The sequence below is a fragment of the Octopus sinensis genome, linkage group LG27 (genome assembly GCF_006345805.1).
Source record: "Octopus sinensis linkage group LG27, ASM634580v1, whole genome shotgun sequence".
NCBI lineage: Eukaryota > Metazoa > Mollusca > Cephalopoda > Octopoda > Octopodidae > Octopus > Octopus sinensis.
Window position 1 is genome coordinate 4,666,600 of NC_043023.1, and position 17,870 is coordinate 4,684,469.

The 17,870-nt window shown below is 36.4% G+C and overlaps 1 protein-coding gene across 1 annotated transcript in view; it reads left to right on the forward strand.

Annotated features, from left to right (window-relative positions):
• The first annotated feature begins 1,052 nt into the window (after positions 1-1,052).
• LOC115225459 overlaps positions 1,053-17,870 on the forward strand; it is a 40,351-nt gene continuing 23,533 nt past the window's right edge. Inside the window, exon 1 of the mRNA XM_036513850.1 lies at positions 1,053-1,235. The gene's annotated coding sequence lies outside the window, so the exon portion shown is untranslated. The remainder of the gene's footprint in view (positions 1,236-17,870) is intronic.

Genomic DNA, 17,870 nt, shown 5'->3' on the forward strand with positions numbered 1-17,870 from the left:
TATACAAAGAGGTACACAGAAAGACAGGTACTTATACAAAAACATGCACGCAGGTACTCTCTCTCTCTCTCACACACACATACACAAAGACGTATACACACTCACATACGCGCACACAGGTAGACAAGCAGTAACTTTCACACACACACACACCCACATACAGGTACTCAAACAGGAGCTGACCCACTCACGTACAGACATACAAACACACACACCTTGTCACAGGTAGAAAGACACTCTGACACACACCTTAACCAACATGGCTGACTTGGTGAAGTGATTTGGACTTTTACAAATACTTGATAAAGAGAGAAACTTTAATAACTACCAACATACAACATACTGATGTCTTCTACACAGTGGAGTAAGTATAATATACATACATACATATATATATATATATAGTTATAAACGTTTATGAGATGTGTTGTTTAATGGGCCTAACGTTCATATGTACATTTAGAGTTACAGGTGTCCGTGTATATATATATATATAGAGAGAGAGAGAGAGGAATATATATACTTATATATATATATATATATATACACATACATATGTATAATATATATATAGAGAAGGTTGATCTCTCTCTCTCTATATATATATATATATATATATAAAATCGTTTGTAGAAAAACAAATCCGGAGAAGCACACTCTAAAATGTAGAGCAGTTAATATTATAATGGGGTAGGCACATATATATGTGTGTGTGTATATATGGTATATTTTTAATAAATATAGACATATATAAATATGTATGTATATTCTGGCACATATCCATACGCACACACATCCCTTCTGTATGTGACACATATCCTTATATGTGTACGTATACAACACCTGTACATGTGCATACCTATTTATAATGTATTGCATGCATGCATGTGTGTGTGTGTATATATATATATATAAATATATATGTGTGTGTGTGTATGTATGTATACACACGCACACACACCACAAAACAATTTATGGGTGTGAGTCAGATTTAAAACTTATCCGAGTTATTTTGTACCTCATTTATGGTCACCTACATTCCAGCAATGACCGCCCCATACTTTGCCGGTTTTCTCTAATGCATACTTTTCAAGAAAGTTTAAATTCAATTTAAAGAATATGTTACTGTCAATTCTGGTACGTACTCTAACCCGTAGAAGTCAGTGAACCGTTTCTTTGTTTGTGATGCATGAACGATGTAAGAGGTGTGTCAACTATGATGGCGCAGACTATGTGTGAGTATATTATTTTATTCTTTTACTTGTTTCAGTCATTTGACTGTGGCCATGTTGTATGTGTGTACGTAACTGTCTATATAAGTATGTATATATGAGTATACCGCTACGTTCTGAGTTCAAATTCCGCCGAGGTTGACTTTGACTTTCATCCTTTCGGGGTCGATAAATTAAGTACCAGTTACGCACTGAGGTCGATGTAATCGACTTAATCCGTTTGTCTGTCCTTGTTTGTCCCCTCTGTGTTTAGCCCCTTGTGGGTTGTAAAGAAATATATATATATATTATATATATATATATATATATATATATATGACTATACATTTATGTGTGTGTTTGTGTATAGAGGAATTAGATGCAGTGTGGTTTGGTCATGTGATGTGGATGAATGCTGACGACCTCACGACGCTGGACCTTTCTGACGGGAGACTTCACAGCAGAAGTGTTAAGGCCAATCTTCCTGACAAAGAAGATTGGCTTGCAAGAGTTGTGTGCTGATGCCACATAAAAGTGCTCACGTAGTACCATGTTAAAAGCACCCAGCACACACTATGAAGCTGTTGGCATTCGGAAGGGCATCCAGCCATAGAAAACAAACCAAATCAAACTAGAACTTGGTACAGCTTGCCAGGTGTGGTCAAACTGTCTAATCCATGCCAGCATGGGAAACGAACATTAAAGGTTGATGACGGTGTGTGTATAGGAGTAAATGTAAGAACAAGCAAGTTGGGCAAGTTCATATACAAAAAATATTAAATACATTTAATACAAAAATTGTACATATGTATACATATAAAATGTCCGACTTAGAATAGAAATGATATCAGGAATTAAAGGGGTTGAGTAGGAGCTTCAAACTCCATTCTCTAAATTCCGAAGATGGAGGCTGGTGTTATCTAATGATGGAATCGAGATAAAATCATCATTTTGGACCATCAACCCCCAAGAAACAGCTGTTGGACTCATAAAACTCCTACTTAACCCCCTTTAATTCCTGATATCATTTCTATTCTGTGTGAATTGGACTTTTTTTATATGTATACATATACTCTTTTACTTGTTTTAGTCATTTGACTGTGGCCATGCTGGAGCACTGCCTTTAGTTGAGCAAATCAACCCCAAGACTTATTCTTTGGAAACCTAGTACTTATTCTATCGGTACTCTTTTGCCGAACCGCTAAGTTACGGGGACGTAAACACACCACCATCGGTTGTCAAGTGATGTTGGGGTGATAAACACAGACACACAAACACATACATACACGTATACGATGGGCTTCTTTCAGTTTCCGTTTACCAAATCCACTCACAAGGCTTTGGTCAGCCCGAGGCTATAGTAGAAGACACTTGCCCAAGGTGCCATGCAGTGAGAATGAACCCAGAACCATGTGGTTGGTAAGCAAGCTACTTACCACACAGCCACTCCTGTGCTACACTTTTTATATTAAATGTTGTTCTATATTTTAGAGATGAGGAATTCTGTACATTATTTACATTGGACAGGTATGTGTCGCCATCTTGTTTATTACTATGTTTTGGCTGATTTACTTTCCAGCCTTCATCAGGTGTCCTGGTCAAATTTTGAACCCAACCCTGGGTTCTCATTCCTGAGGTATTTTTTTGCTGATGTTGTTGTTATTATTATGTATTCAAGGAATTGCACTTGCAATCTTGGGGTTAGTGGCCCGCACTCTTAACTATTATTCTATATACCTGTGGACAATTATAGTGTGAATTTTAAAATTTACTAACCTCAAGATTGCAAGTTCAGTTCCAGGCAGTGCCTTGAATAAATAACAACAACAACACTAGCAAAAAAATACGTTAGAAATGAGAACCCAGAGTTGGGTTCAAAATTTCCCCAGGATACCTGATGAAAGCTGGAAAGTAAATCAGCCAAAACATTGTGGTAACAACAAACAAGATGAGGACACATATCCGTCCAATGTAAATTATATTAAATGTATTTAATATTTTTTGTATATGGACTTACCTAACTTGCTTTTCCTTACATTTACTCTAATTGTGCAAGTTAAAATCTCTCGAGCACTGTGAAGTGTATTCTATACTGAGAATACCTGTCTCTGATCTATAAGCTCTATATATATCTTCTTGTCTTGTTATTCTCCTTGTCCTGTCTTTTACTGTTTATATTTTGTACTGTCGTTACTGTCCTGTTTTTATCACCATTTTTACTCCTCCACAAAAAGATCTCAAATTTTATTTAATTTGCTTTTCGTGGGAAGGAAAGTTTCTATCGAAGATGCGCATCGCCTTCACCTTCGAAACGCAGAGTAGATGAAACCATGGCGACTGAAGAAGGGGAATTTTCCTTGTGTTATTTGTCCTGTATACTATTTTTTCGTTGTTTAAGAAAAATGTCCAGTTCCTTGGTTTTGTGTTTGTTTTTGTTTCTCATTGTGTTCGACGTTTTCTTGGTGTCCTGTACCCATATATGCATGTATATATACATGTAGATGTAGGTTCATACATATATGTATATATGCATATGTTTTATTTATTAATTTATTATATATATATATGTATACACACACACACACACATATATATAGTTTATAGATCAGAGACATGTATTCCCTGTATAGAATATACTAAAATGTTCTTCATGATAAAATTATTTTAGCATTTGGCTGCTATTTAGAGATTTGACTGCTATTTCTAGCATGCCCTGCTACCATGTAACAGCTATTTGCAATAAAGGACCCGAAATAGCTGTTACGCGGCAGCAGGGTGTGCAAGAAATAGAAGCCAAATCTTTCCTTTTCTGGGGAAAGGAGCTGTTTACATGTGATTTCAATGTCACATTTGTTGAAAGCATGCAAAATAAACTAGAAAAGAAAAGAAAAAAACACGAAATAAAACTCCATTGCTGAGAAACTCAGAGTTTCCTGGTGACCCAATGTGTCACAGGAAGTCTAGTGTATATATATATATATATATATATATATATATATATAAATGTATGTTTAAAAAATTTTGAGGATTCAGGAGAATCCGGTATTTAAATAGAGAAAACACCAAGGTCAAGTCAGTTGTAGCACTGTTGTGTAGAAACCAATGTCTAACAATGAATACATATTCACCAAAGTAAACACAAATTTATTCTCCAGTAACGCATACATTCACAAATGGCTGACTGAATATACAATGAGTCATCAATATCACACTCACTGCACCTATTGTACTCCAAACAAATTGTCAGTTCCGAGTTAGGTGAAGGAGAAACAATAACAACAGATGGTTTGTGGTTCACTACAGCTGTTTCAAACATGTTCTTTATTGATGAACATCATACAAAAATAAAACCTTTTCATCAACTGAATACAGGTAATAATTAACAATTAGAACTTCTTAAGAACAAGTACATAATGCCAGATGACTCTGGCAATCCAAATTTGATCTCAGTGTGCAAAGTTTAAGCTAGCATCAAGTTTATGACAAGTAACTATTTAGAAATTACCATTCTTTATTTACAGGGTCTTTACCAGGTCAAACAAAATCATGCATTCACTTCATCTCTCTTCTTCAGTCTTTCTTTCTCCACTTCCCTTATGCTTCTCAATCTACTTCCCTCCCTGATCCAGGCCCTTTAGCAAATTCCTCATTATAAACTTGATACTTATAATTTTCACTCTGACCAAATTTGGGTCACCTGAGTCATCTGGCAATATGTACTTGTTCTTAAGAAGTTCTAATTACTAATTCCTACCTGTATTCACTTGGTTTTTATCCATGATGTAACTCTTCTGTTCATTAATAAAAAACATGTCTGAAACAGCTATAGTGAACCACAATCCATCTGTTGCAATTGTCTATTTATACACACACACACACACACACACACACATATATATACTAAATACTTGTAAGGACACCATATTTAGTTATGCAGCCATAATATATCAGCAAGTATATTAAAGGGTTAAAGTCAATATTGTGTCCTACCATGTTAGCAGTGCCATTCAATCACTTTTTAAGGTTACCTCTACAGAATTTCTATACACCAGCGATGTGTTTAATGTGTAAAATTGGTTCATCCAATAACATTATACTGCTATATTTAGTGATTAAGCAATGAGTTTGTTCATGGCTAATGGGTTGCATGTGGTGCTGAAGAAGCAAGAACTCTTGAAATATTGCATATAACGCCCATTCCCTATTTATTTTCCTATCTTCAATCTTGTGATTTACATTAGACATATTTGGATATGAAACATTGTAACAAATAAGTGCTGGCTGTAATTTCTATAGAAAATCTGTGGAGATAACCTTAACAAAGCATGTCCTGTGTGAGGATTAGCCACATTTGTCACCAACATTAATGGTCCAAATATTCATCCAGGAGGAGAAATTGATCCTTGGATCTGAAGGACAAGTCAATGCCAACAATATATATATATATATATATCATTCATCATCATCATCGTTTAACGTCCGCTTTCCATGCTACCATGGGTTGGATGATTTGACTGAGGGCTGGCAAACCAGATGGCTACACCAGGCTCCAATCTTGATCTGGCAGAGTTTCTACAGCTGGATGCCCTTCCTAACACCAACCACTCCAAGAGTGTAGTGGGTGCTTTTACTGGCACGGGGGCCAGTCAGGAGGTTCTGGCAACTACCTCGCTTGAATGTTTTTACACATGCCACCGGCACAGGTGCCAGTAAGGCGATGCTGGTAACGATCACGCTCGAACGGTGCCTTTTACGTGCCACTGGCACAGGAGCCAGTTAGCTGCTCTGGCAACGATCACTCTCGGATGGTGCTCTTAGCGCTCTACTAGCATGGATGCCAGTCATCGAATTTGATTTTTATTTTGATTTCAGATTTCACTTGCCTCAAAAGGTCTTCACAAGCAGAATTTAGTGTCCAAAGAAGGAAAAGGTATGCATAAGTGGGCTGGTTACGCTCCTGGCATAGGCCATGAGGTTATGGTCTCATTTGGCTTGCCAGATCTTCTCAAGCACAGCATATTTCCATAAGTCTTGGTCACTAGTCATTTCCTTGGTGAGGCCTAAAGTTCAAAGGCCGTGCTTCACCACTTTATCCCAGGTCTTCCTGGGTCTACCTCTTCCACAGGTTCCCTCAACTGCTAGGGTGTGGCTCTTTTTCACACAACTATCTTCATCCATTCTCGCCACATGACCATACCAGTGCAGTCGTCTCTCTTGCACACCACATCTCATCCTTCTTAGGTCCAACTTTTCTCTCATGGTACTTACACTCTGTCGAGTATGCACACTGACATTACACATCCAGCAGAGCATACTGGCTTCATTAATTGCAAGCTTATGCATGTCCTCAGCAATCACGGCCCATGTTTCACTGCCATGTAGCATGGCTGTTTGTACACATGCGTCATACAGTCTACCTTTTACTCTGAGCGAGAGGCCCTTTGTCACCAGCAGGGGTAAGAGCTCTCTGAACTTTGCCCAAGCTATTCTTATTCTAGCAGCTACATTTTCAGCGCACTCTTCCCCACTATTGACTTGGTCACCTAGGTAATGGAAGCTATCAACTAATTATCTATCTATCTATCTATCTATATATATATATATATATATATATAGATCGATCAATAGATAGATAGATAGATGTTGATTGATTGATTGATTGATTGATTGGGTGGGTGTGTATACATATATTCCATATACACCCACTACCCATTTTTCATCTCTGATCTTGGATATGAAACAACAAAATTGGTGCTGGTCATAGAAAAATCTGTGGAGATAACCTTAACGAGTGTTGTAATGGCACTGCTAACACAGCAGAGCACAGACTTATTAAAGCATTTAATAGAATTTGTAGTATATTATGGTTGCATAACAAAATACTGTCCCTACAGGTCATTAATAATAGAACCTGCTATTACATTGGCTCCATGTGAATGTCAGAGTTGGTTGTGGTTGCTGCTGCCTGACCTTTTTTTATTCTTTTTCTTTCAAACAGTATTGCGTTATTGTTTATATTTTGTTGGTAGTTGGGACAGGTGGTAACAGTCATTTCAAAAGTTAGATCAAAGCTAACCTGCTTCACAGTTGACTTCAGCTATTCTTTAATGTCTATTCTGTAACTCCTGTCTATTCATCGTGATGACATGGCCAGTCCGTCAAAGGTAATGTTTGATGATTAGGCGATACTCTGGCTAATTAGTCATTCCAGCATGGAGTTACTGGGGACAGTCAGACCACTTGATGTTCAAGAGAAAGTGAACTTTCAGTGTCTGTAAGAAGTTTGCTTCCCAACCACATGGCTGTGGGTTCAGTCAGAGATAGACTAAGTAAATTTTATAGCCATATTGAGTTTTTAGGTGCTGGAACACCCTGCCAACAGCCCAGACTCAATATCTCCCTTTCACTTTCCTTTTTTATCTTAAACTAGAGTAAAATAAAAGTATAAGCTACCCATACTTAAACTCAGTTTGCATCAGACCACAGTTGTAAAAAGACCTTGAATGAAGGTGCAGAGCAGAATATTGCAGGTTGCATATGCAACTGTACATATTCTATGCAGCAGAAACATATTTCAGTCGTTTGAACTAATTATGCTGTATAATGAAAAGAAAAAAATATGAAGATGTACAAGTTTCCATCAACAAAAGCACAAAAACCGATTTAACAGCTCCATACTTTGTATTGTTGTTACTGGTTTAGCAAAACAATTATGAGAATGGAACCAAGGGATAAGCCCTGCTTTCCCAGGAATTATCGGGAGCGTCAGCTGGTATATGTATAAGGGGAGTGTCAGAAATTATATGCACCCTTGTTTTTTCAGTATATTTATACAAAAGCAGGGAATAAACAAGTACATCATTTTTCTATATAGTCTCCTTCCTTTTTGATGCACTTGGTCCAGTGGTCCACAAGCTTGCGTATTCCCTCCAAGAAGAAGATTTTCAGTTGGTCATGCAACCATTTATGCACCGATTCCTTCAAATCTTCATCCGTAGGAGATCAACAACTTCATAAACCATCTTGGAGTGGTCCAAAGATATGATAGTTGGAAGGGACGAGGTCTGGGCTATTTTGGTAGGGTCTTCCAAGAACCTCAAAACTCAATTGGTTAATGGTTTCAACTGTCTGGGAGGCTGTGTGTGGGTGTGCATTGCCATGCAACAACAAAACTGTCTCCGATAATAGATTGCAGCATTTGGTGCGAATTGCTGGCTTCGGTTTGTTGGCCAGCAAAGCACTGTATCTTGCACTGTTGATCGTTTCTAGAAAAGTTGGATCACTGCTCTTTGTTCTTCTTTGGTGCACTTTGCTAATGAAGCAGTCATTAAAGATATGTTATGGTGAAAATGTGGATAATTTTAGACTTCCCCTCGTGTGTGTGTGTGTGTGTGTGTATGTATGTATGTGTGTATATATATATATATATATATATATATATTATATATATATATATATATGTATGTATGTGTGTGTATAGATATATATATAGAGAGAGAGAGATAGAGAGAGATGTGAACTTTCTGACACTAATCTTCGTCTGGTTCACATGCTCTCATTAATACTGTTTATAAATCATGTTCCTATCTTGTTATTCACCTTCTTATTACCTGTGTCTTTCTCTCTAATTTCCTTTCTCTCTCTCTCTTTTTTTTTTACCACCTGCTGTCCCTGACTCTTTCCCTTTCTTTTCTCATGCCTTCTTTCATCTACCTCCTACTCCACCAAAATTCATATCTCTGTTCTTCCATTTGCACTACTTTCTTTAATGGTTGTTCTATTCTTGTGCCAAGTCAAAAAACAAAGTTGATCTTTTGACATTGAACAGGCAGCTAAAGTAGTGGTGATTGTCTGCCATTGGTAATAGCTATGATGTGCTTTTATGCACCATATAACTATATGAGAGTTTTCTCACTTGGTAGATACTGCAGTATTTGTGTATTCTAACACAGCATCCACTTTTAAGTGGTGAATATTTTACATTTTTGGTATTAATACTGCCTCTGTCATTCTATTGTATAATTAGTATATTTGTCCTTAATTTTCCATCTCACTCATAAGTTGTCCTTTGTTTTCTCAGATATTGTGTGTTATAACATCCAGTATTTCAGTGATGTGTTACCATCATTGCCACATCCACAAGTGTTCAGAAATACATTGGTTCTGGTCCCTATAGCTGATGAGAGGTGTTTCAGATTATTACTTGTTACTTTTTGAGAGTGAAGTTTTTGTATTTCGTAATTTCACATAGTCATAGCAATACTAATAACCTGATGTTAGAACTCAATGTATATATGCTGCTTCAGAATAAAGTGTTATGCAAGTACAGAACATAATATGAAATTAATATAATGACAAAGAAACAGAAATTGTATGTGTTTGTGTGTGTGTATACACACTTATTTTTAAACCTGGTATTCTACCAATCTCTTTTACTGAACTGCTAAGTTATGTAGCTATAAACAAACCAACATTTGGTTGTCAAGCAGTGGTGGGAATAAAACACATTCACCAAGACATACACACATTGACATACTCATACAAACACACACATTGTGTGTGTATGTTTGTGACCGAACAAGCCAGAGCCATGTGATTGGAACCAGACTTTTTATCCCACAGCCATACCTATATGCCTATATGTATGCACACACATGTGTGCTTGTCATGTGAACTGCATTTAATTCCTTGGGCTGTATAGTTGTGACACATGGCATATCTTGAGCATTTTTAGATCTAACAGACTTTACGGATCTTTTCCCTTTGTTGAGTTTTATGGGATTCCTTTCCATAAATTCACAACACACCATATACAAGTATTATTTTCATATTCACAATTTAACGCCAGTAAGCTTACCAGCAAAATATGAAGAATCTATATTAGAAATCTTATTTTGGAAACCTCCAAATTAAAGGATGAATCTAATTCAACCTTTTTACATATATATATATATATATATATATATATATATATACATACAGGCCAAAACAGATACAGTTACCTGGGGCAGTCTTCTACCTGGCCAGTTCCTGTCAACTGTCCTACCCATGGATGCATGGAAGATGGACATTAAATGTTGATGATACAGGTTGCATAAAGTGTTTGAGGACCCCTTTTTTTGGGGGGGGGTCATCGCTACATTTTTGCTAACTGGGGAGAGTCATTTTCTTTTTGTGCCTTATAATGTAATACACGCACCAGTAAAATTTCTACTTATTTCTTATTTTTATTTTCCTAAAATTTTCATTGCATCTTGCAACCTTTTCAATAGTCTTGACTCTGTCCGTTATTTACACTGCATTCCTTTTTGTTTGTTTGTGCACATGTGTCTATATAATCTGTTCCACACACAAAAAAAAAAGTAGCATACCATCAGCTTATCCAAGAAATGAAGAGGCATGTTGTTATCATGGCTATAAAGGCTGAGCATAGCAATTTAGAAATATCTCAGGTTTTGAAAGTTGCCAGATATTCCATCTGCAAAATTTGAAAGGAATTAGAGACTGAAAATAGAAATGTATCACCAGTGTTGTAATCATAGGAAACTAAATGTACTTACTTTCATATTGTTAAATATGCTGTCACGGATAAAAGGCGAATAGACAACCAACCACTCTGCATTGTGATATTGGAGTGCCTTTATGGCACAATATGGTAGAAGCAGTGAAACAAGATAAATATATCAAATCGAAACTAATCGGTTTACCAGCACATTATTATCACAAGCAGAAGACTGCTCTCTGGGCAGTTTTCTGCTCATCCCTTGATAATATAATATTTTCACATTTTATTCCCATTTCTAATAATTTTTATATTTTATGTCTAATTATTCCTTTGTATAATAGTGCTCACTTGCTTAGTAAATATTGCTTTCATTATTTTATCACAGTCATAATCTCTCTTTTTTAAACAAACATCATGGTAGTCCAACAACAGAAGGGGAAGCAGTTGTCAAGTTTTACCTTCCCCTCAAAGCAACATAAAGATTTCAATTCAGCAGCCCATCTGTAAGCTTTGCAGTGTGTTTGAAAGAGAGAGAGAGAGAGAGAGAGAAAGAGAGAGAACATTGAAGATAATGAATGAAATAAACATGAAATGAAAAAAATCGTATAAATAAAAGGACATTACTACAGATGTATATGCCCCTGACTTTGTTGCCTCATAAAATCCAGAAAAATGGATACTTTTTAACAAAATTTTCTACAACTACTACTTCATCATGCTGCTGTCTACATTCCATCAATTGAAGGCTTCAGTGTATATAGGGATTTATGGGAAAGAATTTTTGTGAAGGAGGGGTTTCAGAAAATTCACACGATCTGATATTTCTCCCTCATAACTTTTATACCCCCTCCCTCATCATCCCACTCCAGACCTATTTTGGGCAATTTTTATTTTTGCACTTCAAAACCATGGGAAGAGCATTTTTGGTAAAAAGATTTTTTTAAATAGTTAATATTTTTAGAGGGAAAAGTGATTTAAGGGCGATTTGGCTGTTGTTTCTAACACATCCAAAGACAACCCTCCTCGTTTCTTTATCACTCTCACATGTATTAATGTTTTTCAATATTTTTCCCTATAAATACATTTATATGCTAAGAAAAAGAAAATTTGAAAAATTATGAATTTTTTGCAACCCCACTCCCTGCCCCCATTTGCTTCTGTTTAGAAATTAAAATATTGGAGAACCTGAGAAGGTCGTTGATGGCATTTATCCACAGAGATTTTAGAGATGTACTTGCATAGCAAGTGACTTGATCTGAGATCGTGTGCTGAAACAATATCAGTTGCAGCATGGAAGATGTTTGTAAACCATTCAAGAACACACAAATACCTTTAGTTTCACTTCAACATTAAAACTTGATTTGTATCAAAATATTTTCATCACTTTGAAACTGCGACTTCTTCACTGACAAAACTTCATAAAAGTGATGCAGCATGAAGTTTTGTCAGCGAACAGCAAACACACGCATGCACACATACACACACGCATACACCTTCATTGCCTTTCATTTGTGTGCATGCGTATCTGTGTGTCACTGTTGAAGTTGAGTTTGGAAACTGAATAACATGCAAGTTTCGAATACCTGACAGTAACTTTTTTTTTTCTCGTCTTCTAATAGTAATTATCCAACTTTCTAGGCTCTTCTCACAGCTTTCCCACGTTCAAAAATTATTTGGGTATTTTAAAAAATTTTCATTCAATAGATAATGTTTCTACATTACGTATACATTAATAGCGAATAAAAACTTAAAATGGAATACTCTGCAGGGAATGCAATGAATATTTAAATTTGTAATGAATTAGACACAGTGAATATTTAAATTTGTGAGAAATTGGAGTTTAAAAAATTCAATAAACTTGAGAAATCAAAATTATAGGAACTTTCTTAGAAGATGAATTTATAAAAATATTTCCAGACGGTCAACCCTTTAATAATTGCTTTCTTTTAGTAATTGTTACATACCTAATTAATAAGCAGCTTTCTCCATTATAGTAGAGATTAGACATTTAAAAAGACAATCCCAAAATGGGAATAAAGCAAGGAAGACGTAAACAATGCATTGTTGAATCTAAGAGCCACACCATTAAACCCAAAGATGCCATCACCCACTGAGATCCTACACCAGTCCCCAAAGAATCATAAGATCAGGCAGAACAATGAAAACACCAGAGCACTACAAAAACTTTGCGCCATAAAACTGTTCATGTTATTTGAAGTGCATGTTGCTTATTGCTCTTGCAACAAAACAGTTTATTGTTGTTTTTTTATTTCTTTGAGTGAGAAGAAACCCTATTTTCATTTGTCAGTTTTATTAGTCTGTGAATTGATTCAAGTAAAGGGGGATGTTGTAATGATACAAAACTAAATGTACTTAGTTTCACATTGTTAAATATGCTATTGTGGATAAAAGGTGGGAAGATGGGTGGGGGACGGCAGTCGAATAGACAACCAACCATTCTGCATCACATTATTGGTGTGCTTTTATGGCACAGTAACCAGTATCAGAGTGTAAAAAGCATTCTAAATGCTCTGAAATCATCAGAAACACTTGAATGTATCCAGCAAATTCAACAGACCATCAATTACATTCCCAGAAAATCCATGAGGCCAATTGCAAAAGGTTTCCATGTGCCAGTAGGGACAGTCAGAAATGTTGTCCATAAAGACATCAGATACAAGTCTTATATGATGGACAATTTATGTCAGAAAATGCAAAAGAAAATCACTACATCAGGTCTAAAAGGCTCTTAAACAAACTGAAAAATCCAGAAGATTTGATTTGGTTTTTCTCAGACAAGAAAAACTTTGACCAAGATCAAAAAGTTAACAGAAGAAATGACAGATGGTTATGTGCAGACCATTCTGATGTCCCAAGAGTTATGCATACAAAATTTGCTGCCCTTTCTCCAAAAAAGTTAACCAGGAATCTTTTAAAAAATCTCTCCACCAAAGTTAAAGAACTTAAGAGATTTACAAACCAAAAAATTGAATTGATTAAAACTACCAGTGAAGTCATTTTTTTCCTTTTTCAAATATGTATACACATACACATTGTATGTATATGTATGTGTGAGTGTATATTAGATATATTTATCCTGTGATTAAACATTCCACAATTTTTTAAAGAAAGTTACTGAATACATTTGGAATGTAAATACGTGTTATTGCTAACAATATCATAATGGCTGCAGACTTGTTTCACTATTTACAGAGTTCTCTCATTAATAGTAAAACTAGTTGACAGCCTGCCTGTCAGATATTTTACTCAATAACACACACACACACACACACACACACACACACACACACACAATCAATGTAGAGACAATGAAAAGCAGGTCTGGTGAGATAGTTGGAATGTTAGAATGGAAGTGTGTAAGAGGTAAGATGGAGGGGAGCTTCAGCTGGACTCGTTGTAGCCCATGAAGAAAGAGAGAAATTCTTTTAGGTAGGCAGTAGTGGGTGTGTGCATACTTTAGGCTGAGAAATGGGTAAATAGGTGCAGATGTAGCTGTATAATAAAAAGGTTCCCGCTCACATGGTTCAAGGTTCAGTTCTACTGCATGGCACTTTGATCCTATGTCTTCTACTATATCCTCAGGTTGACCAAAGCCTTGTGAGTGGATTTGGCAGAAGGAAACTTAAAAAATAAGTACTGAGCTCAATTCATCAAGGCAGGACCCCAACATGGCTGCAGTTTAATGAATGAAACAAATAAAAGCTAAGCTAAAGTGATTAAGGCAGTTAGAGTGTGTGATATGATAATTTAGCTTAAACTAGTCTGGGAAAATACAACAGCAACATTTATCTTCGCATATGTTCTGCAGTGTGACCTGGCAGATGAACAAAAGGACTGATGTTATGAAGCCCTCTTGCAGATTACTTTGATGATGGATGGTGACATCAAAAGATATGTTGAGCAGGAACCCAATGTATTCCAAGGTATACATAGAGGTTAGAGTCCAACAAATGAAGAGTGAACAAAGCTCTTGAAATCTCGTGATGTAAGTTACCTTCTGGTCTAACTTCAAGAAACCAGTCAATTACCTGATCATCTGTCAGGTGACTGGCTGGTTTCTTGCGTGCTCACTGTGGTGGGTACCCAAGCCATATTGACTACATTCTCACCAGAAAATGGGATGGACTGATGCTTTGAGGAAAAAATAAGGCATGGGGGAATCAGATGTGGTGTGAAAGAGAGAAGACTGGCAATGTAATGCATACAGATGAGAACAGTTTTATAAAGAAGTGCCAATTGCTAAATGTGGATGGTGGTGGCGGAGGGGACTGAAGAAGGTGAGACAAAGTAGTGGAGACTGATCTCAAGATGTTAAGCCTCACAATAAAGAAAATGAAAGACAGAGTCCTATAAATGAGAAGCTAACAAGGCTCTTTGGAATTCTGTGATGTAAATTACCTCTTGGTCAGAAACCAGTCAGTCAGCTGATCATATATCAGTTTGGTGGGCAGATTGACTACCTTCTCACTAGAAAATGGGATGGACAGATGCTTGGAGGAAAAAATAGAGCATAAGTGGAACCAGCTGTAATGTGAAAGTATAGATGATTGGTTTATATTGCATGATGTCTCATCTATATTTGTGTATATAAACATAGCCATGTATGTTGATTTCTATTTTACTTTTATTGTTTATGCTTGTTTGATTTATGACTTCTTCATTTGACTTGTTTCTGTCTGTATCTGTGAATTGTCTGTTGTCATTGAATGAGTGTGATGATATTTGTCTTGAAAATGGTGCTGGTGTTAGCGTATTTCATCTCATTATCTGTTCCACTGACCCCCTCCCCATTAATGACTTTTTAATAGCTTAATCTGTTGGCATGTTTATAATCCATTCTCCTGTATAAGGTCAAGCTTTGATTTGCAAATTCATTCTCTGAACGTCAGAGATGGAAGGAGCCAAATTTTAAATGTTAAATTTTGGATTTAAAATTTTATTCACCTAAAGAAAACGTTTCTTTCATGAGGTTCTTGATTTGTTCATCAAAACACATCTGAAACAGTTGTAGTGAACCTCAACCCATTTCTTTTATATATATATATATATATATCTTTGAAATTGCTTGGTCTTGCTTTCTCACTTGATCTTTCTTGGGGTTCCTTCATGCAGTTAATTGGTAGGCCTGCTTCCTGTAATGTGGGGTCACTGTATAGGTCAAAGGACTACCTCACATCTGAAACTAATTCATCCTTGTATGGAATACTGTTACCATATTTGAACAGGTGCGTCATCTTGTCACTTGGATCTTTTTAACCAGGTTCAGAAGTGAGTCTCTAATTTGATCGGTCCCTCTCTTGCTTCAGCTTTGCAACCCTCATGACATTGACGTGATGTTGCCAGTCTTAATCTTCAATTACCACAGGAAGTGTTCTGATGAACTTTCTCAGTCCTAGATCACTTTGTATCATCTCACCTCACTAGAAACTCACAACATTTTCACTCAAATGCTGTTGTGCTTCTGCAAATAAGGAAGTCTTTCTACAGTTGTAGCTTTTTTCTTAAACTGCCAGATTTTGGAACTCTTCCATCTCGTTGTTTTCCTCCTTTTATCTTAATTTATCCTTCTTCACAGCTCTGTGACTTTTCACTTCATTTAGGATTTTCAAGGAAATATATATATATGCCAGAGGTAACTCCAGGTCATCAGCATTCCTTGGGCTCATCACAGATTTTGCACAAGACACTCAAAGAATTTCACGTTTTTCCACTTTATTTCTTGCCCCAAATGGCTTATTTTTTAAAATCTAGCACTACTTTTCACAGATTGGAATTTAAATCCTAATTTCTATAGAAATTTATTGTTTCAAGAAAACATTGAATTTGAATTACTTTTAATTTTTATGATCATAGATAACAACTTCTCAACCCGTGTCAGGCATGTGTGAATGATGTCGAGAGGACATCTGCTACGAATGATATTTTTTGACACAGGGCACCTCTAAAATGACTGCCAGATGTTGAACTGCAACCAAGCTCAATAAAAGGAGCCCAAGTCATTGGCTGAAATTACATACTTGAAGTCATGAAAGGAATGGAATAGTTATGAGCTACATTGTATTTTGAAGTGAGCATTGAATGCATATTGCATAACTTTAATGTGTCCAGTGTTCTTCCTCATCAGATTCTTGCTACCTGTCACTTACAATTCCTTTGATTAGAAAGAACAATGAATTATGTAGTTCCTTAACCCTTTTGTTACCATATTTCTGTTGAGATGCTCTGTGTCTCTTTCAATTAATTTTAAATGTAAGAAAGAATTTAGTAAAATAACTTAGTTATCATTAAGCTAGTGTTAGGAACATATCTTCACAGCACCCGCTCAGGTTTAGCTTTCTCACTGTTGTGATTTTCACTGCGGTTAACAACTTAGCTCAACCTGTAAGAATTCCTGTATCAAGAAGCCTCAACCACTACATGACATATGTTCAACCGGCATTCTGCCTTGTGACCCCAACATCCTGTTACACAACTATTACTATTGTGTACCTCACGAACTGGTAAACTAACTCCATCTTAACTCAATATGCTGAGAGACTCATTCTATGCTCAGTATTTTATTCTGCATACACCTTATTTGTACTTCTATCGCGCACACGAACACAGACACAAACACTTGTCGCATGCACACAGACACTCCATCTTTTGCTAGCACTCACACACTCTCTCATTGTACACAGTGTAGGGAATATGACTGTGCGTAAGGAGTTGGTGACGGAAACGTCTCCTTTAAACGCCGCACGATCGTCCCAACAAAGAATAAACCAAAATACATGGTATAAAAGAATAAAGTGCCAAAGGATTAATGAGGACAACAACCATTCTACTGTTTGAGAGAAAAAGACTTTATTTACAAATGTGTACAATGAGAGTGTGTGTGAGTGCTAGCAAAGTGGAGTGTGTGTACATCCGACAAGTGTTTGTGTCTGTGCGACAGAAGTACAAACAAGGTGTATGCGTATAAAACAGAATACAGAGTATAGGAAAGAGTCTCAGCATATTTTAGACAAGATGGAATTAGTTTACCAGTTCATAGTAAGGTACATAATAGCAGTTTGTTCTGTAACAGGATGTTGGGGTCACAAGGCAGAATGCCGGTTGAACACGTCGTGTTGCGGTTGGGGCTTCAATGC